The 25470-nt window shown below is 33.1% G+C and overlaps 1 protein-coding gene across 12 annotated transcripts in view; it reads right to left on the minus strand.

The window, feature by feature from the left end:
- Positions 1 to 25470, minus strand: part of LOC128868237 (putative fatty acyl-CoA reductase CG5065) — a 177579-nt gene that overhangs the window by 34855 nt on the left and 117254 nt on the right. Inside the window, exon 1 of one of the 12 annotated variants that reach the window (XM_054110094.1) lies at positions 21548 to 21961. The exons of 8 other annotated variants lie outside the window; for them this stretch is intronic. The gene's annotated coding sequence lies outside the window, so the exon portion shown is untranslated. Of the gene's footprint in view, positions 1 to 1196; positions 1548 to 21547; positions 21962 to 25470 lie in introns of those variants that run through there. 3 more of the 12 variants (XM_054110088.1, XM_054110093.1, XM_054110092.1) reach the window with 3 other exon arrangements.

Raw genomic sequence — 25470 nt, forward strand, 5'->3', positions numbered from 1 at the left:
TTATATATATTAATAGTATTTAATTTGATTTTTTTTTTTTAATTTAGTCCATGAAAAAAATTTTAAAAATTTAATTGAAAAGAAATAAAAAAACTAAGTACGCACTCTATAAAATCCATAGTTTGATGTGTAGATGGAATTTTTCCCCGATAACTTTTACTGTTGCACGATGTTTTAAAGAGCGCCAAAATTAAGCTCTTGAAAAATCCTAGTCGCATGGCGGACAACTTATCGTTGGAATGGAAAGAGTGACACACAAAATTCAAAAATTATCTGAATGAGGAAAGTCGGAATTGGTGAAAAATCCGAAAAATTATAAAAATAAAAAAAAATACATTTCTTCAAAAGTTGAAAGAAAAAACATTTTTTTTGGGGCCAAATTATGATGAGTTCCCAGTTCTCAGGATATTTTAAAGATTCGAACGCACCAAGATTACCACCAGTAGTAAAGAATGCATTGAATAATGATGTTAAATAAAAAAAAAAACTTTTTTGCTTCTTTTTTTCGTTTAAATTATGATGAATTCGTACTCAGGACATGTGAAAAACTCAAATGCGTCAAAATTTATTCCAAACGGCTCAGTCAAATCGGATGTTAACTGCCCGTATGCGGCTGCTGTAATGCATAGTGTGTGACTGCCATTCGGAATTCAGAGCGAACATAGGTTCTTAGCGCCGAGTATGACACGTCAAATGATAGAAAACGTGATTTCTAAAAATGGGCGCCCTTCCGTATCCAATGGAAAACCTCCGATTATAATATTGCAGTCAAAAAGCTTCTCATAAACGACCATCTACCGCCCGGAGTCGGGAGATTTAAAACTGTAGGTCACTCCATTTGTGGAACAACATTAGGATGCACACAAATGGGAGGAGGAACTCCGTCAAACACCCAGAAAGGGTATAAGCCTCTGTTATTTATTTAATTTATTTGAATTTGAAAAAAGGTAATTATGAGGAAACCGTGTTTGAAGGTAATATATTTTAATCTAATGTAATATTTAACTTTTACTTGTAATGCGTCCTGTGTAGGTCAATTTAGAGTTCAAAAATTTAAAAATAAATACTTTGTTTTACAATAAATAGGCGTTGTTTAACTTATTTCAGTTATTTAGTTCATGAAAATATTCTATAAATGCTTTTTATTTCCTTTCAATTAAATTTTGATTTAATTTTTGGCAAATTTCTGAAAGTACCTTACACTTTTGATTTCATAAATTTGTATCCTTTTTTCACTCACTTCAACACACTGCTCGCGGCGTTGCTGTTTCACAAATTATTTATGAATGAACGAGAAAGCCTGTCGAAGGACTCCGGTGGGTGCACAAAACGTGTACGTGAGTTAATTTCATTCGAATTCACTAAAAAAAAAATCAACAAGCATCACACAGCAGCATAAATCTACATATGCAAATTAGCATGCACATAAGTAAGTAGGCAAGTAAGTAGGTAGGTAAGTTAGTATACGAGTAGTAGATAGGCACTTAAGGGAGTACACCGGCAGACCGCCATAAACCGCGCGTTACAAAGCCAACGTTGCGAATGCGCTGAGCCGCTACAACGTCGCAGTTATTTGTAGCTTCCGCATCAAACACAAACTGACAAACAAAAATAAAAATTAAACCTAAAAATGTGTGCAAAAGGATGGAGTACAGTGGGTGGTTGAGGGAGGTAAGATGCCCTGCAAAGTAATGGACTTTGGATAAGTGCGGAGGGCAGATGAGCAGGTACAGAGTGCGCGCTGCAATGGAGCCTAGGTACAGTGGCGGGCATAAATGAGTGCATGATAATTTGTTTCTAATATTTGCAATATTTTTCGGTTTGAAACTTTTTTTATTCTGCTTTTTAAATATTGATAACTTTGTAATCAAAACCTTGTAAATCTAAATTTGAAGCTTTATACAAAATTTTGAAAAATTCAATTAATTTAGAAGAATTCAATGAATTTAAAAGAATTCAACGAATTTCCATCTCAATTCTGAAGTGCACAAAAAATTCAACGAATTTCCATCTAAATTTCGAAGTTTCTAATCTAAGTTTTTAGAAAAAAAAATTGGGTTTGCAATCTTATAGCCGATTAAAATTTGGTGTAATAAAGTGCAAGTTTTATGTGGCTAAAGATTGGCGTTGATTAAAAAAAAATTTATTGACAGCTCTTGCGTATTCATACAAACAGTGCAATTTATAAAAACTGGGGTTGATTATTTTTAGTTTTTTTTTAACGGGTTTCTTCCACAAGAGATTGATTTTGATACTAAATAAATTAAAAACGTCGGATTTTTTTTCTTTAATTCAAGCGGCTCTTTAGCCCGAACATTTTCTGAAGATTCTGATTGAAAAATTCAAGATTTAGATGAAAAATAAAATTTTTTTTTTTGAAGTGAAACTTCTTAGGCGTCGATGGATGAGCGAGAATGGAGAATAAAATTTCAAGGCTATGCAACGTTTTGGGCATTTTCGTTCTGCGAGAGAGAAAAAGATATAACGAAGAGGAAAAGGAGAGAGAGAGAGAGCTATACCTTATATATATCTCAGATACACTTTAGGCTATTTTTTCTGAGTTTTTTCTTGTGGTTGCTAATTTCTAGTGGGAAATAACACTGCCTACTTTTTGGCGCTTGTTTGTTGGTGCAAACTTGTAGGAAATATATTTTTGGTGTCTACTTTTTGGCGTTATATTTCCTTGATGCCTACTGTTTGGGGCGTTTTTTGGTCTCAATTTTTTTTGGGCGTTGTTTTTTTTGGTGCCTACTTTTTGACGCTTAATTCCGTTTCCTGGCTAGTGCTTGTGCGTACTATAAAGTGCTATCCATTCCGGCATCGGATTTATTGGTATTGCCTTGCGGTAATTTGTGCCGTTGCTGCGCTTCTGGAATCGCTGCGTTTGTGCGGGTGATAAACGCTCGGAGTAGTGCGTTTTGTTGCCACGGTTTGTGTTCGGCGCTTACCTACACCGGTCGACCCTTCTCCGTTTTTTGTAAATTTTGTCTATTTGTATTCCCTGCAAACGTTGTGAATTTATTTAGATATATATTCTTTCTCTCTCTCTCTCTCTCTCTCCCTCATTCTCTCTTCGGTCTTTCTTTGCCTGCCTTGAAAGTTCCACTTCTGTTATGTGTACTACATACTAAAACTGTGTACCCATATACTAAATTTTCATGAACCTTGAACTGTGTACACGAAAATTTTCTAAAGTTTCTGCTTAAAAAGTTCAACATTTAGATGAGATCATTTTTGATTTTTGTCTTTTGTAAAGAGTTTGAAACTTTGGGTTAAAGAATGCAAAATATTAAAAAAAAATTACAAAAAAATTCAATTCAAAAAACATTGTGAATATACAAAAAGAAAACTTCTCATACACACAGTTATGCCCTCCACTGTATGTGCATGTGGGTAAATATGTATGTGCGCGCAGGCAAGCGGATGCTACTCAGCCTCAGTGTGCATAGTTTGTGTTCTTAGGGTTGGGGGTACTTTGCAGCCCAGTCAATGTATTTATTTTATGTTTTCCTGTTTTTTATTTATTTATTTATTTTTCGCTTAGAATATTAAGTCGCTGTTAAAGCAGTTAGTTCTATGAGTACCGTTTGCTTGAATACTTCTTACGGAAATGTACTACACATACAAGCAAAATTTGTTGACAAAAACGGAAACCGGCTTACGCGCTTGCCTGTTCTTGGCTGAATGTGTGCGCGTGTGTGTGTGAGCGAGTGCCGTATTGACTGAGTAAATACGCTGGCGCACACAAATGCACAAATACTGGGGAAAGCACAAGGCTTCATGGCTGCGCCTTGCCCCGCAAGCTGGTTGATTTTGCTGGTTGCGCGCCCTTCCAGGCTCGACACAGCCTCAAACGAACTCACGAATATGACATGTCAATATTACCAGTTCTCACACAGCCACATGCGCGTCACTCTGCCTTTTGCCATTTCATTCTTTATGAGTTTTCATTACTTTTTAGCAGATGTTTACTTTTCTCTGTCCTGCACTTTCTGCATTATTATTTTTTATAACATCCCCCTTCCACCCACCACACAATGGCTGTCTGTTGTCAACACTTGAGCAAAACTAAGATCTACTTAAGGTATTTGGGTGCGTTCGGCAAGTATAGTTTTACTTTTTATTTGAATCGATTTTTTTCCGCAGTTATTATATGCTTGTGTTTGTGCATGCCTTAAAAGGCAAAAACTTGTCGCATACTCAGTTGAGCATTATTTGATCGATCACAGTGCAAGTGAGCATGGAATAATTTGCACAAGGCTCAAGAGGAATTGCAATAAAGGTGCAGCGCTAATTTTAAATTTAGATCCTAAACGAGTACTACACCTACTATATTAACCCATTTACTGCTAATGTAGCTCTAAAACAACAGAAGAAAATATTGGTTTTCTTAAGGACAACTTTCTCAAACCAATAGCCTTCTTTTTACACTATAATGCTAGAAGTTTAATTTACTGTCAAAAAGTGATATATACATAAGTCGATAAGCTTCGAAAATTTTTTATAAATTTTTTTTTTTCAAATTAACTTGTTTCTTAATTTTCTTATAAAAATATAACTTATCCTATAAAAACGATCCTATTAATCCAAGCTGAAAACCTTGTACGAGACTTTTAAAAACTCGCCACATTTTTATCAAAATTTCAAACTTTTTCATCAGAATTAAGAGAAGAAATGGGTACGCCGTTTTATAGCCCATTAAATTTTAGTACAATAAAATGCATATTTGAAGTAATTCAGATGCCTAGTTGATTTTTGATAATTTTGTGCGCTGATGATGTTGCGCATTTTCTCTACATAAAAAAAAATGCCGTGCCTTTGTTAAGCTGTTTCAGAAATCAACTTTTTTTTGTCAAACAATCGATTTTATATAGTACTACTACAACTCTGTTTTTCATGTTCACATCAATTTAATTTTTAAAGGACTTAAGAATTTCAAAGGGCTTTGTTTTATTTAATTTAATTTTTATAGGACTTTATTTTATTTATTTCATTTTTTAAAGGACTTTAGAATTTCAAAGAACTTCATTTTATCTAATTTTTTTAGGGACTTTAAAACTTCAAAGGACTTCATTTAACTTAACTTTATTAAGTTAATTTTTTAAAGGAAGTTGGAATTTCAAAGGCCTTCATTTAATTTAATTTTATTTATTTTATTTTTTTATGGGACTTTAGGTTTTCAAAGGACTTTATTTTATTTAAAATTTTTAGGGACTTTAAAATTTCAAAGACCTTCATTTTATTTAAATTAATTTATTTAACTTTTTAAAGTAATTTGGAATTTCAAAGGAATTCATTTTATTTAATTCAATTAAATTTAAATTTAAAAATTAATAATTTTTGGAATTTGGAAGTTCAAAGGACTTTATTTAATTTAATTTTTAAAGGAATTTGGGTTTCAAAGGACTTGATTTTAATATTAATTTTATTTATTTAATTTTTAAAGGAATTTGGGATTTCAAAGGACTTGATTTTATTTAATTTTATTTATTTAATTTTTTAAAGGTCTATAGAATTTAAAAGGACTTTATTTAATTTAGTTTTTTTTTTTTTTAATTTTTTAAAGGACTCTAGAATTTCCTCATTATTTTATTTCATTTTTTAGGAACTTTAAAATTCCAAAGGACTTCATTTTATTTAATTTTTTAATGGAATTCGGAATTTCAAATGACCTAATTTAATTTATATAAATTTAATTTAATTTAATTCAATTGGTTGAAATTTTTTAAAGGACTTGAGAATTTCAACGGAATTCATTTTATTTATTTAATTTCATAAAGGATTTATTTCATATAATCAATTAATTTTTTACGTTTTTTCAATACAGAAAGGAGAACGAGCTGAAAGGTGGGGTACGGTACACTAGGCAGGTCTAGTTTACTGTGGCGGCAGCCCTTGGTCGGGAAATACCCGATTCATTCCGGTAACGTAGAGCCGGCTGCCATGGGAAGGCATGTGAAGGCACTCCGCACGATACTAATCACCTTTTCACATGGCCCCTTCAAACCCACTCATCTAACACCCCTCTCCCTCAGGACCCAACCTGTCGAAACAGCAAATTTCCTGGGCCTACCGTTAGATGAGCTAGAAGAAGTCGATCGGTGATTTGCACTACTCTGACAGTACAAAGTCACTGCTGCAACAACAACAACGAGCTGAAAAGTATGCACATATTTTTTTTCTTGAGCTATTTAAAACTTATTTAATTAAAGAGGTAACCCGTACGCAGATTGCGGGTTCAAGTAGAGAAGTGTAAAATTTTATAAGAAGGTAAAAATTGCCAATATAGTTAAATAAATCAAAAAACTTGAATAAATCAAGAACTTCAACTTTTTTACACATCGTGATTCGTTCTCTTCATGACCGCCTCAATTCCAAAAAAAATTCTCATTATTTTCTTTAAATTCGGCTGGTACTAAACAGGTAGTATTTGGTTTTAATATTTCGTTGTTATGGAGGACTATCTCTTGAATCTACTCCATTAAATTATTCGTAGACATTAATACTATTCCAGGCAGCTAAAAAGGCATACTAGTTTTTTAAATAATTTGCAAACAGCTTGTGTGTTTTTGTAATGATATGAAGTAGGAAACACTGTGAAAAATCGTAAATTCATAACTTTATCAAGCGGCCATTTTTACATGTCTTTGTTCAAATTTCATTGATGATTTTTATTAATTGGCAAACCCTTTATCTAAAAACTGAAAAAAATATAACTAAATTGACTAAAAATTACCTAAATACATAATAATCTTTTAAGTATTTAGGACCAGTTACCCGGTAACTCTGCATGTCTTTTTCTTCGGTGTTTGGCAATTTGGTTGGGTCACAATTTCAAACTCACATTTACACCAACATTATTTAACATTAAGTGCTCACTCCTTTAGTTTTTCGGATAATCGAATAGTTTTAGTGAAATATTCTCAATGCTACCCTTTTTGGGTGTACCTGGATACATAAATATATTTTTTGCACACAGATTCATAACAACCAGAAGCATTTGAAATGCGTTTCGAGTGCTGTCAAAATACTTTGAAACTTTTTTTTTTGCCATTCATGTAGGCTTTCCGTTATATGCAGCACTTCAAACAGACAAATGTAGCATCCAAATACTCTTAGAAGACTTTTGAGGTCTCTTAAATGCATTTGAGTGCTGCCAAAATCCTTCAAATCAGCAGAACAAAGTCTGTCAAACTAAAAGCTATTCAACGTTAAAGGTTGCGAGGGATGAAAAGTATGGAAAATTTGGCAAATATATGTTTTGGCATGCGCACCTGTTAAAGAATTTTTATTAAAAAAAAGAATTTCTACTACTCTAATGAAGAAAAAGCTGATTTTTAGAAGTTTTAGTGAAAAAAATTATGGTCGAAGTCAACTATTCCAAAACTGGATTCAGCTTTGCGCTGTACAGAAGGCGCCACTGGACGTAACTGTTGCTTTCAAGATCGTTCATGAAAATACTTAACTAATTTTATTTTAGTTTGAAATTATGTGGTAGGATTTTTTTCATAAGGATATTCTGCGAGGAGCCTCCCATCAACCACGCGTTTAAGCTATCGCACCAGTGCAATGTTTCCTAATCAGAGGCAGCTGCTGTGAAAACAAGCAGTTGATTGGCTGCTTTCTTGAGTGACAACTTCTAAAGGAAACAAATATTTATTCTGACAGCCAAACAGCACTGATCGCGCTTTTGAGCGTTGAATGTCTGACCTCTCATTCGGCCGCATCCGAATACTTTGTCGGTACTTTTATCGCAGAGTGTGTAATTTATGGCCTATACTTTGTTTGTAAACAATATTTTCATTGTATAAATTTTCAGTTACAAAGTGCCATAAAAGCAATAGCACTTTTCGAATTTATTTGTTTTTTAAATTTTCTTCTACTCTCACGAAAATATGCAAAAATATGCCCTGTAGATTCAAGCTTCTTTCTTATGGCTGTAAAATTTGCTCAGTATAAAAATGTTTTGCTAACAAGTGTGAATTGCATTTTAGAAAAGGCTTGCATATGGAAATATTTGCTCTAAAATGCACTCGAGAAAGCAAATGTATAAAAGTAAATATGAAAAGTTTTTAGCTAATATTTGTAAGCTTTGCGAATTCCAGTGAAATTTCTATGAGACTCTTAATTACTACTCTTATTGCTATTTATATATTACAGTGTTTTTTTTGCCATTCAGTAAGTTTACTGCAAAAATTTCCTTTTTTTGTTTTATTTTTTTTTTTTTTTCAATTTTCAAATTAAATTAATTTTCTGTGTATGATAAAAAGCCGCAAATTAAATTAGTATTCGTAGCAAATTTAAAAATAAATTATTTGTCAAAATAGCCATCATCCATCCATTATTATGACAGTAATGGGAGCGCATAAATTTGTGTTGTTGTTTTTGCTGTTTGCTTTTAAGTACGAACGGTAAATGTCATAAATTTTATTTGCCTGCGAGCCACACAGAGCAGCATCTTTTTGCGTGTGCAACATACATATATTTGCCAACACACAGGATTGCTTAGTATGAGGGTGGTCGGTACGCATTTCGTACACCGGCTTGAGTTGTAAATTAGTATATCTACATTTTTTCAAGCTATTTTTTTTTTAATTTTATTATTGCGAAAATCAAATAGACCGTGCACGTATACGAAATTTATTTCAGTTGACGAAAGTTTGTTTTATTTTTTTTTTGTTTTTTGCAGAGAAAATCTACAATAAAAAATAAAAATTGCGTAGTTGCTTTACAAACATATTACTGCGAGGCACAGTGGTTAAAAATTTCAGTGAAAGAAATCTTAAAAAAATGTTTTTGAGTAGTACAAGGTGGTGCAAAATTAATCATCCAGTTTTGTTTTTGAATCACTATTTTATTTACTAAAACAAAAAATTATTTTGAGTAATGGAGATCTTAAAGAAAATGTTTTTGAGTGGTACAAAGTGGCGCAAAATTAATCATCCAGTTTTGTTTTTGAATAACTTTTTTACCACAAAAAAAAATAATTTTGAGTAATAGACATCTTGAAAAAGATGGGTTTGAGTGATGCAAGGTGGCGCAAAATTAGTCATCCAGTCTTTTATTTAATAACTTTTTTACTACAAATAAAATTATTTTGAGTAATAGACATCTTGAAAAAGATGGGTTTGAGTGATGCAAGGTGGCGCAAAATTAGTCATCCAGTCTTTTTTTTTAATAACTTTTTTACTACAAAAAAAAATATTTTGAGTGATAGGCATCTCAAATAAAAATATTTTTGAGTGGTGCAAGGTGGCACAAAATTAATGAGCTTATCTTTGTTTTTGAATAATTTTTTTACTAAATATTGTAAAAAAAAAATGTTTTTGAGTGATACAAGGCCGCACAAAATTAATCATCCAGTCTTGTTTTGAAATAACTTTTTTACTATATACAAAACATGATTTTGAGTTATAAACATTTAAATTAATGATTTTGAGTCATGTAAGGTGACGCAAAATAAATTATTCAGTCATTTTTTAATAGCTTTTTTACTAAATAAAAGAAAAATGGGTTTGAGAAATAAACATTTAAAATAAAATGATTTTGAGTGATACAAGGTGGCGCAAAATTAATCACCCAGTCTTATTTTAATAACTTGTTTACTAAAAATATGTTTAAGTGGTACAAGGTGGCGCAAAATTAATCATCCAGTCTTTTTTTAATAACTTTTGTATTAAAAATAGTTTTTGAGTGGTACAAGGTGGCGCAAAATTAATCACCCAGCCTTTTTATTGAATAACTTTTTTACTAAATAAAAAAAATTAGTTTGAGTAATAGAAATCTTTATTTTGAACTTTATTTATACTGCAGCTCTCCACTTCGCAAGTGTCAGATATGACAATATGCAAATTTATTTTAATTTTTGGTTATTTTAAGGTTCTGAACCACCGTGCGATGTTACAAAATTCACTATGTTCGCAATTGAGTTATAAATAATAAAATATAAATAAATAAGCCCTGGTAGTTAGCGGTGGAACCAAGCTATTACATTTTATAATTTATTATAAATTTACTGCAATGAATGAATAAATTATAAAATAAAAATATTAATAAAGAACTAAATAAATAAATAATTCAATAAATAAAAAAATATAAAATATAAAATAAAAATATATAGATAAATAAATAAAGAATTAAAAAATATATATAAAACAAAATTAAAAAAAAAAAAAAAGCACTAAGGGAAAATCAACAAAGTGAACACTTTATTAAATTCTCAAAAAAGTCTTTGGAGTCACAACACGATGACAGCGACTCTTTCGCTATGCCATTGAGTGTTTTTACAAAAATTTGAAATTTTCTTTAAAATTCTTTGCCTGGAGCTGATGTAGTGGCATAACCAAAGATCACTGCAGGTACTTAACTCAAAATATCCGACTTGAAAAAAAAAATCAAAATTACCGATCACCCTATTGCATAAGATCTATTGGTATGAATGCGCAGCAAATAGTCTTAAAACTTCTGCACACATACACACATGCGTATTAATATTTCAACGCAGAATTTGCACTTTTCATGCCCAATTTTTAAATCGCCACTGAGTTTTATGCGTAGAAGAGATAAGCAAGCGTCACTCGGACTGCCACGCGCCTATCAGACACAACCAACTAACCAGAGACCCACCCACCCAACTCAAGCACTCACACCCGCCTGAACCTACACTATGAATTATGTAGCCTATTTAATGTTTGATGTGGTTTCACATTTGCATATTTCACCAACAGCAGCATAAGTTTGTGTGTGTGTGTGTGTGTACCACTTGCATAGCTGTACGTATCTAGCATTCAGCATTCTTCAGCGAATTCTACCTACTCGCCTTCGTAGGCCCACCTTGGGCACCAACCACAATGAAAGCCGACAAGCCGACATTATCATAAAATATTGATATGAACCAACTACTCGTGAGCATTCGTAGCGAGCGCACATGCCTAGGCATAAAAAGCGTATGTGTGTATGTGTGTATGTAAATAATGAGGTACGAGTGCTACACTATTATCTGCATTACACATACAGCGTGCGAAGGATGCCACTGGATTTTTCTTCCTCCTCTTGTATGTCATGCTGCAGAATATATTAAGAATTACTGTTTTTACTTTGGCAGGTCCTCCAAAAAAGGCAAAAAGGTCGTAGGCTAAGTCAAGAAGTTTCATTTACATATTCTAGTTGTTGTTTGTGTAGAGTAAATATTTTGATAGTCACTTTTTGACATTAGAAGGCTCGTGATGAAATGGGTTAGTTGTGTTAGCTGGGTAAAGTTTTTTTGTGATATTTTCAGCGAATATTGAAAAAGAAAAAATTGTTGCTTATGAAAAAAAGCTAGAGGCGTGACTCGCTCCACTTAATTCAACATCTTCGGGTGCTTAGGTCTTGCGCTGTAATTGACAAATTAATACTCGCCTGTGCGCGCACAAGGGTCCGCACCTCGAAAATGCTTTTATTAGGAAATCTTTTATGCATGAAATTTGTGATTTTATATACTTTAAAAAATCGTATGGTCCAAAAAACTTACTGAATAAAATTTCCGGCATTGCTATAAAATATATACTATGTATATATGGTAGGTTGGCCAAGAAAAAACATTTTTTTGTGATTGCACCCGAATTTATTCTATAAAAACAAAAAATAGATATATAGGGTTTTTCAGTAAGAGCGCTTCAACTTTTGAACTTTTTTAAATAAAACACAAACGGTTTGACTTTTTTAACTAATTTTTTTTTTATTATCGAGTTTGAACATATACATTTAAGTATGAAATTCGATTTCTTTTGCATGACCACCGCGTGCACGTTTTACGAAGTCCAATCGTTGAACCCAATTTTCGACCACTCTTTTGCATAAATCGGCCGAAATTCCAGCAATTTCGCGTTCAATATTGGCTCTGAGCTCACAAATCGTCGCCGACTTGTTACTGTACACCAATGACTTCACATAACCCCAAAACGGGACCGCTTGTTAAATGGACCTAAATTGGCCGTGATGCTCTTAAAGTAGCAGCAACAGAACGATTATTTTCATAAAAAATTTGCACGATTTGCAATCGTTGCTCAAGTGTGTAGCGTTCCCTGATGAAATGTATACTAATGAAGTTTACAAATGACATATTGTGTCGTTCGCCCTCCCTATCGGAAAAAAGTTGAAGCGCACCTATTGAACAACCCTATGTAACTGTAACTTATTCCATAAAAAACATAGGTATCTAAACTTTAATTTATTCTATAAAAAACAAATTAGTGTATAAATTTTAATTTATTCTATAAAAAAATTAATGTATAAACTCGAATTTATTCTATAAAAAACTTGGTGTCAATTGTTTTTTTTTTTTTTTTTGAATTTTTGTTTGTTTGTTTATTTCTCGGAGAGAATGCACTTCTTCATAAAGTCTCTATAGAATGCTTACAGATCGATATTATTTAATCAGTTCCTTTAATTTTTTTTTTTTATTTCAAAAACTTAAATTTGCTTTAATAAAAAAATTCATATATCATTAAAAAAAATGTATAGGGGCGCTGAAAAAAACTACAACTCTTTAGGTTAAACAAACAAGTTTTTTCAAACAATTTAAAAAATTTAAAAAAAGTTTAAAATAATACATTTTTTGTTATTAAAAATTGTTTAGTCCGGAAGACAAAAAAATTTAAATATTTTTATTTTCTAATTTTTAAATTATTTAGGCGCAAAATTAATAAAAAAATTAAATATTTTTTTTTTTTGTTTTTTTAAGTAGGCGAAAATTAAGAAACTAATAAATATTTTTTTGATTTTAAATTTTTTAGGCAAAAATTAAGAAAAAAGTTAGTCCTTCTGTTTTTAAATTAAAATTTTTTTTTTTTTAATCTTTAAAATTTTGTTTTAGTTTTATTTGAATTGTGCGGCTTTTAAACCCTATTTGGGTTTTTTGATTTTTAATTTTTAAATTCTTTAGGCCCAACATTAAGAAAAAAGTAAATATTTGTTTATAATTTTAAATATAATATTTCGAGGACAAAATTGAGACCAAATTTTTTCTGTTGTCAAACCTTTTTTAGTCCACAAATAGAAAATAAATATTTTTGTTTTTAAATTTTTAAATTCTTTGGGTCCAAAATAAGAAAAAAAGAAAATATTTGTTTTAGTTTTTAAATTTTTTAGGCCAAAATTAAGAAAAAAGTTGTTTTTATTGGTAAAAATTATTTAGCCCAAAAATAAAAAATAAATGTTTTTGTTTTATTAATTTTTAAATTCTTTGCAAAAGTTAATGTTTATTTTTATTTTTAAATATTTTGAGGACTAAATTGAGACAAAAGTGTTTTGTTATTACACATTTTTTAGGCCACAAATAAGAAATAAATATTTTTTTTTTAATTCTTTGGGCTCAAAGTAAGAAAAAAGAAAAATTTTTTGTTTAGTTTTTAGATTTTTTAGGCCAAAATTAAGAAGAAATTTGTTTTTGTTATTAAAAATTTTTTTGGCCAAAAAAATATTTTTTTGTGTTTATTAATTTTTAAATTTTTAGGCCCAAAATTAAGAAAAAAGTAAATATTTGTTTGTATTTGAGGACAAAATTGAGACCAAATTTTTTCTGTTGTCAAAAATTTTTTAGGCCGTAATAGAAAATAAATATTTTTGTTTTTAAATTCTTTGGGTCCAAAGTAAGAAAAATATTTTTGTGTAGTTTTTAAATTTTTTAGGCCAACATTAAGAAAAAAGTTGTTTTTGTTAGTAAAAATTTTTTTAGAGAAATATTTTTGTTTAGTTGTTAAATTTTTTAGGCCAAATTAAGAAAAATGTTACTTTTGTTAGTAAAAATATTTTTGTTTAGTTTTTAAATTTTTTAGGCCTTAATTAAGAAAAATGTTGTTTTTGTTAGTAAAAATTATTTAGCTCAAAAATAAAAAATAAATGTTTTTTTTTAATTTTTAAATTCTTTAAAAAAAGTAAATTTAAAATTCTTTGAAAAACGTAAATATTTATTTTTATTTTTAAATATTTTGAGGACTAAATCGCGACAAAAGTTGTTATTACAAATTTTTTAGGCCAACAATAAAAAATAAATAATTTTTTTTTTTTAATTTTTAAATTCTTTGGGCTCAAAATAGGGGAAAAAAATATTCTTGTTTATTTTTTAGATTTTTTAGGCCATAATTAAGAAGAAATTTGCTTTTGTTATTAAACATTTTTTAGGCCTACAAAATATTTTTGTTTTTTTTTCAATTTTCAAATTCTTTGGGCCCAAAACTAAGAAGAGAGTAAATATTTTTGTTTAGTCTTTAAAGTGGGCTAAGATTCGGAAACGAGAAATTATTTTTTTTATTTGATTTTGTTAGTTAAAATTAAGGGAAAGTTAGTATTTTTGTTTTAAATTTTTTTTTTACTTCAAAAAAAATTAATTTACCTAAAAAAATTACTTTAATACAATTTTGTTTAGTGCTATTTTTAAGGGGTTCCCGACACCAACTGCTGATCTAAAATCGGCTGCGTTTCGGTGGTTGGCAAATTTATGAGCCAAAAGTATTTACATGCAATAGGCAAACTGATTTTAATATTGTAACAAATTTCGTTTGATGTCTTTCTCCATATGGTATTTCCTAGCTTACCATCAGCGGCTATTAAGTAGAATACCTTAAGGTCTTAGAAGTTGAGGCTTCACTGACAGTATCATGACGTCTGATCTGAATGAACTGAACTTTGTTTATGGAGATGTGCCTTATCGAGAGTTGATATCGGTCACACTTCTGCGTCTTATGGCATAATTGGCATTGCTCAAAATGAGGGGGTCAGGGTTCGAAGTCCACTATGAGCATGAAACATTTCATCGTAAACTTTTTTCTAAAAATGGTCCTTTCTAATCACGAAATGACAATCTCTAAGCACAATTCTGCCATAAAAAACCATCCCATAAAAGCCATCCGTCGTTCAGAGTCGGCATAAAACACTCGGCCATTTGTGGAATACCAGAGGCAAACCACGAATTGTATAAAAATAATAATACCGCGTTCACATTGGACGCGTGCTCGCATACTCATTTAAATAACCAAACAAATGACAACGCGCATAGCCCCATTGACTGCACAATTGCCACACTACATTTAGATCAAATAAAAATATTCATAAGTCATTCGTATTTTACGATTTAAATGCGCACTGATTTGGACAACTTTTAACGAGCGTCTGATGTGGATGATGGTCAACACGAAATAACACAAAAAAAAAACCTAAGTAGGGAAAAATAGCGTAAAAACGAAGCTGCAAAGAAGAAATGTCACAATAGTTCGTGTGCCAAATTTTTTACCCAACTAGTTGGCATTTTTTCCTATTTTTTATGCTTTAGTTATTTTGCATCATTTCTGTTTTTTTTTCTTGTTTTTTGAAACTTTGCAACATCTGCAAAGCATTTCGTAGTGCGACACAGTGTGAGGCCTCAGCGAGATGAAAAAATTAACATAAATTACTAACAAAACCAAGTGAATGATTTTGAAAGCGAAATTGAAATTTGATGGACAAGAAGAAGATGTACCAACCAAGTCTGGTGACGCAGGTGGCTGCAAGAGTTGGGAATGGACGCATGGCGATTAGAGGTGTTGACACTTGGGTATGTGTGTATGTGTGCCCATTGGACAGGTCGTTGGACAAATAAACGCTTCACTTTTGAGTTGGATGCGCTGTATGTATGCATGAGCGAGCGCATGCGTAAATTAAGCCGAACAGCTGAAAATGGTGTAAACACACATGTAAATAAATTGGAGTGTGTGTATGTGCTTGCTTGGTTTTTTTATGCAACAATTGTTTACAAAATAGCAACAAATTTCAAAGATAACAAAATAGTTTAAGTCACAGCCAGATAAAAAGCTCGGCCGCATAGCTTTTCTCAAAGCAAAAGTCGTCATCTCAAACAGCTAAAGTAGAGGAAGAGTTGGAGAAATAGCGAACAAAGTTTGATACTCGATTCGCAAATATCGAATTTTTATGTAGCCCAAATACTATTGTGATAACTACAATTTGTTTGGTAACGAGTTCGGTGCCAACTGTGGGACGTGAATCAACAAATACCAAATTCCATAAAAGTTAGGAAAAGTAACAAGAGTACATTTTTGTCTAACGGAGAGAAAAATATACTTTTCGGAGACTAAGAAAATATGTTGGTCTAGACTTAATTCACGTAACTTAATTCAACTTAATAATTTGAAATATGGAAATCTGTGTTGGCGGTTAGTTAAAACTTAACTTAACTTAAAAACTTAAGAGTCAGTATAGGTTAGGTTAGGTTGGTATGGTTGCCCAGGGAATGAGCACACTGGGACGAAGAACGATTCGTCCTTTGTGATACCATTATGAAGGAGGTGAGGTGAAAGGGTAAGACCGATGGGATGCAGGGTGAGGGCGGGAAGAGGTGGTGAAGGCATGGTTAGGAGCGTGCGGACTACGAACGATGACTATGTTTGCGTCAACCGCTTTGTGCTGCTGATGAAATCCATCAGATTTTTAATGTTAGCGCCAGCTAAATCAGCTGGCGTGGCAAAGAAGTAAGAGCCAAGATGCCTGGATCTTAGCCCCGCCAGAGCAGGGCAGCTAAGAAGAAGGTGCTGAGATGATTCCACCTCATCCTCCATACATCCAGCGCAAAAAGGACTCGAGGCGATTCCAAGTCTCACAGCATGCATTATTCGCGCATTGCGTCCTGTGCGAGAACCCACTAGATTAGAGAGTTGATATTTTGTCAGCCTCAGAAGCCCGCCCGAGCGCCTCCGGTCCGCACGTGGCCAAAAGGATTTCGCGCCCTTACACGTTTGTGTACTTGTCCAGCGCACGCTGAGTTGGCGCGATGACCATCTTCTTAGGAGCAGACCGCAGGTAGTCAGGGGGATCCCAATTCTCTCACTTCGCGGGGAAATCACCTCACATGTCCCTTGTCTGGCCAGCTCATCCGCCTCACAGTTTCCCGCAATGTCGCTGTGACCAGGAACCCAGATGAGGCTGATGTCAAAGAATTCGGACGCAGTCGAATGTGAGGTCAAGCACCGTCAAGGTCCGAATGTACCGTCATAGATCCGAGGCTGTCGGAGTAAATATTTACTTTCTTGTCTGTTAGTACGCATTTGAGCAGGTGATCAGCTGCCTCCTTGAGTGCGGCTACCTTTGCCTGGAACACACTGCAGTGGGCCGGTAACCTGAGTATACTTTCCACTCTTAAGTTTTGGCCTTACGTAAACTGCGCGCTGATTTCAGCTTGCTATGTCGTCTATTTTAATATTCCTTAAAATAATTAATATATTACATTTTTTGAAAATAAAAATTTTTGAAAACAAAATTAACTTATTTTGTAGTACAGGTTATAAGGAAGATGCGAAAACAAAATTTTGATGAGTTCGAAATTTCTTAGGTTAAATTAAATTAAGTGAAGTGAAGTTAAATTAAGTTAAGTTAAGTTAAGTTATGTTAAGTTAAGTTAAGTTAAGTTAAGTTAAGTTAAGTTAAGTTAAGTTAAGTTAAGTTAAGTTAAGTTAAGTTAAGTTAAGTTAAGTTAAGTTAAGTTAAGTTAAGTTAAGTTAAGTTAAGTTAAGTTAAGTTAAGTTAAGTTAAGTTAAGTTAAGTTAAGTTAAGTTAAGTTAAGTTAAGTTAAGTTAAGTTAAGTTAAGTTAAGTTAAGTTAAGTTAAGTTAAGTTAAGTTAAGTTAAGTTAAGTTAAGTTAAGTTAAATTAAATTAATCAAGTTAAGTTAAGTTAAGTTAAGTTAAGTTAAGTTAAGTTAAGTTAAGTTAAGTTAAGTTAAGTTAAGTTAAGTTAAGTTAAGTTAAGTTAAGTTAAGTTAAGTTAAGTTAAGTTAAGTTAAGTTAAGTTAAGTTAAGTTAAGTTAAGTTAAATTAAATTAATCAAGTCAAGTTAAGTTAAGTTAATTTAAGTTAAGTTAACTAAGTTTGAAATTGCTATAGTTCTATCGCCAATTAAAATTGTATCTAACCGTTTTTTTCTGTACACATTTCTATGCGCGCGCCTTTATATTTATTTTCTATGTTTTCTATTCATGCCTCTTCCTATTTCTTTTCTTCGCTCTTTTTTTTTTTGTTCAATCAATTTTGCTTTCGGGCACAAGGTTATGACATGACGAAAAAATGTTAATAGTCGCTTTGATAAATAAAGTTATGTTAAATAAACAAAAACAACTACTGATTCTTGTGACATTTTAGTTCATCCGAACAGGTTTCAATTTTAAAAATTTGCAATCAATTTGTCGTGGCACAAAAAATTTTGCTTTCGAGGATTGCGCGATCAATTTGCCTTTTTTTACACAAACGTAAAATGAGGCGTGACGAAGCCGTCGCTTGTGGAGACTTACATGCATTTGTTTGCTATTTTTACTTGACCGTTTTAATGCATCTGTTTTTTATTTTGTTTTTTGTTTTTGTTTTTTGTGTATTTGGTTTGCACTTTTTTCGAATTGCGATCAAACTCGGTTTGAGGTTACAACGAAATTTACGAAAGGTTATAATTTGAGTTTTTTGAATACCTTCTGATTGCTCTCCGTACTTCTCCTACTTTGTTCGAGGTTATCAATGAAATATTGATTTGTTTTGCATGCGTTAGTGACCCTAATCTTCAACCGCGCAAAGTCTTATATCCAAATTAATTGACAGTGAAATAAATAATACTTTAAAATCCAACTAAACGAAGGTAAAGTGGATCGTTGCAGAACCTCCCAGAGTGTGAATGTTTCAAGCTCTCACAACAATAAGAAAGACAGACAAAATAATGTCAATAAACAGGTAGTCAGCGCATTCACGCAAAACTTCGCTTGCCAATAGTAGCTATTTTAGACAAAGTTGATGGTTTATCAGTAAAATACTCTTTTGACAACCTAAAAGAAAGTATTATTATTATTATTTACCATACTTAATAAAGTAAATAAATCACAAATTTTAATTTTAATTTCTAGCACTAGCAGCTGAAGGCCGTCGGCTAGAAAAAGAAAGTAAACGAGAAGAAAGTCGCTAAACATGGCAGTTCTCGTTATCCGAACCACCCGGCTTTATATCCGACCAAGAGCTGTCACTCCAGCAGCATTCTCCGTGCCTTGTATGGCACGATAACTGGACAGAAGAAGTCAATAAAACATATAGAAAAATGTTCTTGAAATTAATACAAATGATGCTCGTATCACCTTGTGCTTAGGTGAGTAATAGTAAAAAACTGAAAATTGAAGAACAAAAAAGCTGATGAACAAACAGCTTGGGGGGAATAAGTTTACACTAAAAAGCCCTAAAAACTGTCAAGCACGTCTGCGGTGCATCAGAAACAATTCGACATGTCAAAATGAAAGCACAATTTTGGGTTCTATTGTTTGAAAGATGAATCATGATAAAGCACACAACGAAAAAACGAGGGGGAAACAAAAATAATAATATAGAAAATCGACCAAGTACATATGCAACTATGATTAACAAAGCGCAGAACAACACATAAGAAACAAATACAACTGCAACCGAAATCAAGCTAAACAGTGGTTGCAACATATAATTGTTGTTTGCATGCCGCCGAATAATTGGGTCACCAAGCATAGCATGACATCGTTGGCGGCCAAGATGAAGGAGGGGAACTACTACATAAATAGCTGTTGATGGTCTCAATGGCGACGCCATTCGCAAAACGCAATGTAGGTAGCGCTGAAGAACACAGAAGAACGAGAATGCACCAACAAATAGGTGAGGAAGCGAAGGAAGTACGAAGGGGAACAACACCTAAACATTGATGATTTGTAGAGGACGATTACCATGCGCAACGACCGTTTGTATGTTAATGTTATGTTGTTTTTTTTTTGTTTTTTTTTCTACCGCGCAACTGAGTGATGTGCAACAGGAATAGAGCGGCGGAGAGAAGAAAAAAATGAGAACCTGTAATCAGCATAAAAAGTTACGCTAAACTATAAAAGTAAGTATGCAATATGCGAGTTAAGCGGATTGTGGATAGAAAATCTCAGCAGGTGAGTGAGTGCATCAAGGGAGAGAAAGATTGCAGTGCAGGTAAATGGGGAGGCGAAAAATGAATGTAACACTGAGCGTGTAGAGTGGCGAATGGGAAAGACGAAAATAAGCAGTTATGAAGTGGAAATTCAAGCAATTTCACTTGTAACTGAGCCAAGCGCAAGCAAGAAAGGGCGATGAAGCGACCATGAGCACAGCAGGTGTAACAGGCGAAGAGTACGGCGGAGAATGCAAGTAATAACGATTGAAGAGAAAAGTGTGATATACCCAAAGCAAGTGAAGCTTAAGGGACAAATTTACTAAAGCCTAGCCATGGAAGTTGTAAGACTACAACTTGAAGTTACATGCTTAAATGTGTGCCTGTGCTTGTGCTATTGTGTGTTGCTAGTGGCTTGTGTTTTCTTTTTGTAGCGGCTGCTCATTGATAGCTTAAACAGTTACAAGAACTGCTTGCAATTATTATTATTGTATTTTTGCTGCTGTTTTGCAGCAAATAACGAAGAAAATAACGAGAAGAAATATGATAAGGAAATCAATCGCGTTGTGTAATTTGTATTTGTTTTTGCAAGCAATACTCAATTAAGAGCGCCGATTAGGTAATGATGAATTAACATTCGCAAACACAGTTATTTTAAACTTCTCCATTCAATCGGTTAAAGGAGCTGAGCGCAAAGGTGTGGTGAGGAGTGAGTACTATGTTTTTCTTAAGTTTCTTTAATGCTGAAATGAGACACAGAACATTCGTAATTCGCCTTTGTCACAATACAAACGTTCCCGGTTCTCTCCATTAAAGCTTTGAGGAGGGAAATAAGAAAATTTGAATGGATGAATGCTTGTAAAACAGGGTTCTAGGCTATCGAAAAAACCTTGAGTTTACAGTAGTATTCAGGGTTTACTCAGTGTAATAATTTTATAAGAGTTATCTTTCCGCAAGTCGGCACAATAGATCTCTCAGTGCTAAATTCCCTTATAATGAGTTTCGATCCGCAGAGCCGCTTAAGCAATTAGGCATTTTTTTCACTGGAAATAGTCAAAACTAATTAAGCTGTTAAAGCTTTTATTTATAGAAAATAGTTAAAAGAGTTCAATCTGCTCTCAAACTCTTCTACGATTGATTTCTTTTGCAGTAAATATAACTTCAATTTAGTTTTGAATGAACTATGAAATAATTTCGAAAACGCTTTTTAGTCTGTTTGTTAGTAAATAAATAAAAAGTAAAAATTATACGTAATAAAGCACGCGCCAAAAGAAAGCATGACAACTATTTTGATCAGTTCTGACAATTTTTTTTAGTTAATGTTTATTATTTTTTTTATAAAAGCATAGCTCTTTGTCTAAATTCAAAACTGCACATTTTTTAATCGCGTTGGTTACGCACCTCCATAGTCCATAAAATTTTTGTAGAACAAAGTGCAAGTTTGAAGACGCTCAAAATTTTGTTTACGTTTTGTTGATTTTTATTAATTTTTTTATCTGACGATGCTTTGCATTTTCAAAAAAATTTCACACAAACATTTCATGCATACGTTTAGGCCCCACTTTTTAACAATTGCGGAGGTACGTCACTACCCTGAAGCAGCTTGTAATACTTACATATATATATGTCTAGATATTCCCCTTAATGGAGGCAATTAAGTTTTGAATCGGGTTATCGGCTTTGGTGTCAAACACAGACACAGTTAATTAAGCTTACTCAATTAGCATTTGACAGCTTAAAGATGTTTTGCTTTGAATATGTTTGATTTTCCTCGTATTTTTTTTTTTGTAATTTTTTTTGTTTTTGTAAAATTTCAATTTTACTTGCACTTTCCTAGCTGAGAAGTTCAATTTCTGCACATTTAGTCCGCCACAAAACATGGAGCGCCACTTACTTCTCTATTTACTTCCCACCTCTGTCTTTTTCACTTTTGCTTTGGTGCTACTTTTGAAACAATTTTTCATAGACGAAGCTTTTTAAAAACACAATTTCAAAAGAAATTTTTAATTTATAAACCAACAATTTTGTATCCCGTTTGTTTTTACTTGTTTTTTTTTCATTTTCGTTTTCATGACACTTTGATTTCTCTCTGAATAGACTTCTCTCTTCTTGTTAAACATATTTTACAAGGTTGCATTGGGAAATTGACGAAATTTTGTGCCTTAACCCTGATTAGCCAATGATAGTTTTTATGCTTCAGTTATACGTTCATATATGGAACAACAACAAGACGCACACCACAAATGGGAAGAGGAACTCGGCTAAACACCTAGCAGAAGTGTACGCGCCGATTATTTATTTATTTATAGCTCATCGTTAGTAGGCAAAACGACTAACATTGGGCAATCAGGGTGTTATTCTAATTAATTTCACAATTTATTAATAAAGTTTTCGTATTGTAAATTAAGGCCCTAATTGCGCAATTAAGAAATATAAGCGTGTCTGAACATATCAAAAATGATATAGATTTGCTATTTTCTTTGATGAACTCTCCATGCGCCTCAAAGTTTTTCTACTTCTTAATTCACAAATGATGTTCAGCCCTATCATAGAATCCGTCGTAGAAAACCTTCGAATACGAAAGTCTACAACGAATACGAAAAAATTGTAGTCATAGATTCCATGTGAACTCGAAAAAATGCTGCAGAAACTCAAATGTCAAATTTTGATATTTCGACAACAGCTGACTTCAATGTAAACAAGAGCAAATAATCTTTAAGTGTTTGGTCAAGTTAGCTGAATTTTCATATTAAAATGTATTCGTTGGCAAGTGCGGTTGTGTTAATGGAGAAGGAAAGAGAGAGAAGCAAACGAAATCTCAGAATCGAGCGAAAAATATTGAGAGATGCAAGCAACTCTCGCGATATGAATGAATTGCATTTTTGTTAAAGAAGAAGTTTACTTAAATGCGGTTTAAAACAGGTTTATCAAAAATTACCGGTTAAATAAAGCTGCATTTACGTAAGTTTTGAGTTTTATTGAAGACGACGCAAGCTCAGTGAGAGCGTCAACCATAACTCCAGCTCTCCGACTATCCTGTTTTACGGTTTCTTGCGGAGGGATGCCATCAGCACGGAGCTGGCGAAAATTTCGACATGCGAATGGGGCAGTCGACATTTAGCTATGTAATAAAAGACATATTGGCGTCACTACAAACACGATTGTGTGCACAATGGGTAAATCTCGACATGAGCGCCAATGAAAAATGGGAAAGCAGGATGGAATTATCTCAAAACTATAGATTTCCTTGCATAATTTTGTGTGTGTGGATAGGACGTAGATACAAATTATTTTCCTCACAAGAGAAAAATTCCTCTACTACAACCGGAAGGGCTACAACAGTATCAATGCCACGATTGATTTCTCCTTTATTAGCTCCAACAACGGAGCATACTGCTGCCGTGTTGTTACAACTTTACCCCTGTGGAAGTCACATAAAACTACATATACTTCCGAAATTTCTATTTATTTATAGCTTGGTTAATATAGGACCGCTTTTTTATTTGTTTCCTTTTTATTACTCATTCTAATTTTTGTCCGTTAGTCTAACTTCGTCGTAGAAAAATTGTGCGAAACTCTAAAGCTAAATACACACCAGGCAACCGTTGCAGCAACACGGCCATGTTGAAGCAACCGTTGCCTCGTATGTAGCTGTGTTGCCAATTGATTTTCGTGTTGCTAAAACCGTTGCCTGAAATATCAAATAAATTTGATTTTTGGGATAGGTTGTTGCAACCGTTGCTTCGTGTGTATCACTGTTTACTGCTTTTACTCGTTCAGTTCGTTGAAAACAAGCGAAGAAGGAGGTTCGTGCGGAGTAAAATAAAGTGAAAAAGGAAAAAATGGCAATTGAAAATAATGAAAATTATGTTAGTTTTATTAACGAATATAAAAATTTGAGAGAGCTGTGGGATATAAGTAGTGAAAAATATAAAAATAAAGTCGAAAATTTCAAGTCCGCAAAAGAGTTTCCTGTTGCAAGATACCGCAAAGTTATTGCCAGTCTAATTTCTGCTGATATTGCCTCTCTCATTATGGTATCTTGTTTCGTTATTTTGGCCTTTACGAAGTCCAACAATTTTCTAAACAGGGCTTCGTCTTTCCTCATGTAATTTTTATAGTCCGCTGGCTCATTTTCCTTCAATTCTTTCAGCAGCCTCTCGTTCGAAAATTCGATTTTTTTTAAAAGCCAATTTTTGGACCAACATTTCTTTCTCTTCTTTTGTTGCATCTCTTCTTCCTCATTTTCGTACAAAAGTTCGTCAATTATAATAAGAGAAGTAATTTTACGTATTTCGTCGATCATTTCAAAAATTTTACGTATCTTCCGCTTGTGTCTTTCCTGCACCACAGTTATACACAATACTGAGATTGAAGCAACGGTCGCAACGTGTTTCTTAAACAACACGTTGCTTCAACGGTTGCCTCGTGTATATCTAGCTTAAGATTTGACGTTACGAGTGTCAGGTGAATGCCACTCTACGAATTTCGAAACTATTCGAATTGTATGATTACAATTTCTTAGTTTCTACGAAAAACAATATTCGATGAATTGCATGATAGAGCTGATGATATGATATTTATCGACTTGGAAATGGCAATGTGACGCAAGCGGTCAACAACAATATGTCGACTTATTAAAGCACATTATGCAGGATTTCAGTGCAGTGTTTTGCACGACGATGCCTTATCTAACCCAATTGAGCCTACGGCAGGAGTCCGGCAAGGCTACATCCTTTCGCCACTCCTATTTCTCATCGTTATTGACAAGTTACTTGCGCAGCAATAGACGAGAAGACCTATTTTATGGCACCCAATACGTATACGACACCTGGAAGATTTAGCCTTTGTGGACGACACAGTTTCTCTTCAGCCGAAAAAAACCATATGCAATCAAAACTGGACTTTTTAGCTTCCCAAACAGCAAGTCTTTGCCTCTACATAAATTTTGCTAAAACGAGAGCTCTAAACTAACTAACTAACTAACACTTCCCCTGCACCTTTCAAGGTTTGCGACAAACCAATTGATGAAGTGAAGGATTTCACCTATTTGGGCAGCCTGGTAGCACCTGAGGGAGGAGCAAAGAACGACAGCGGCGCAAGAATTCGAAAAACAAAGTGTGAATTCGCTGGCCTATAATGTATTTTGTATTCTATAGAATGAGCAAAAAAAAACCAAATTACGGTTGTTCAAATCCCATGTAACCGTGAAACATGGAGGGCGTCCCAAGGAAATATCGGAAAAACAGCAGATCTGTGTCTGTGTGATAGATGCCTCCGTATAATCTTGCCAATCTGGTGCCCGGAAAATTGGATATCCAACGAGGAACTAACTTATGAAGTGAAGAAACAAAATCATCAATATTGAAATTAGAGAATGAAAATGGAGATGGCTGGGACATACCCTACGAAAACCCGAATCTTATCTTGGTAAGATAGCACTAGAGTGGAGTCCTCCTGCGAACGAGGAAAAGTCAAAGGTTATACGAGTATATCTATTCAATCTGAATTCCAAGCAGTTGATAGCGCACTAACATGA

Source organism: Anastrepha ludens, chromosome 6, assembly GCF_028408465.1.
Source record: "Anastrepha ludens isolate Willacy chromosome 6, idAnaLude1.1, whole genome shotgun sequence".
NCBI classification, from domain to species: Eukaryota; Metazoa; Arthropoda; class Insecta; order Diptera; family Tephritidae; genus Anastrepha; species Anastrepha ludens.